This window comes from Limulus polyphemus, unplaced genomic scaffold (genome assembly GCF_000517525.1).
Source record: "Limulus polyphemus unplaced genomic scaffold, Limulus_polyphemus-2.1.2 Scaffold2508, whole genome shotgun sequence".
NCBI classification, from domain to species: domain Eukaryota; kingdom Metazoa; phylum Arthropoda; class Merostomata; order Xiphosura; family Limulidae; genus Limulus; species Limulus polyphemus.
The window spans coordinates 39,860-40,426 of record NW_013668118.1 but is presented as its reverse complement, the minus strand read 5'-3'; positions in this window follow the sequence as shown (position 1 = coordinate 40,426).

Genomic DNA, 567 nt, shown 5'->3' with positions numbered 1-567 from the left:
TTGGCTTAATCAGGCTATAGCTTGATGAAAATCTGGACTTTTTATGAGTATCTCTGTATTTGGCTTTATTAATACTATCAACCCCCCGCCCCCATTACCACTCACACACACATTGATTCTTACTCCTATATCTGTAGTTTGCTCTCGAGTCTTGGTCTATAGAAGCCCAGCCCTACGAACAACTTAAATTAAAAGTAAAGTCAAATGTGAGAACAGTAGCAATAGCAATGATGGTCAAGTTGTTCTAAGAAAAAGAAGTCCCTTTGGAATTTTCTTTAATTAAAAAACAACAATAACATTAGAAAGATTGTTGGGTGAAGTAACTGAAGCTAATAACTTTTGAAGTTAACAAACTGAGTCCTCAGTACAGTTAAGCATCTTATGGAAGTAACAATATGAATATATAGACCATCTGTTATTGAAGTTATAATATGGATATATAGCCTATCTGTTATTGAAGTTACAGTATGGCTATATATATATATATATATATATATATATCTGTTATTGAAGTTACAGTATGGATATATATATATATATACCATCTGTTATTGAAGTTACAATATG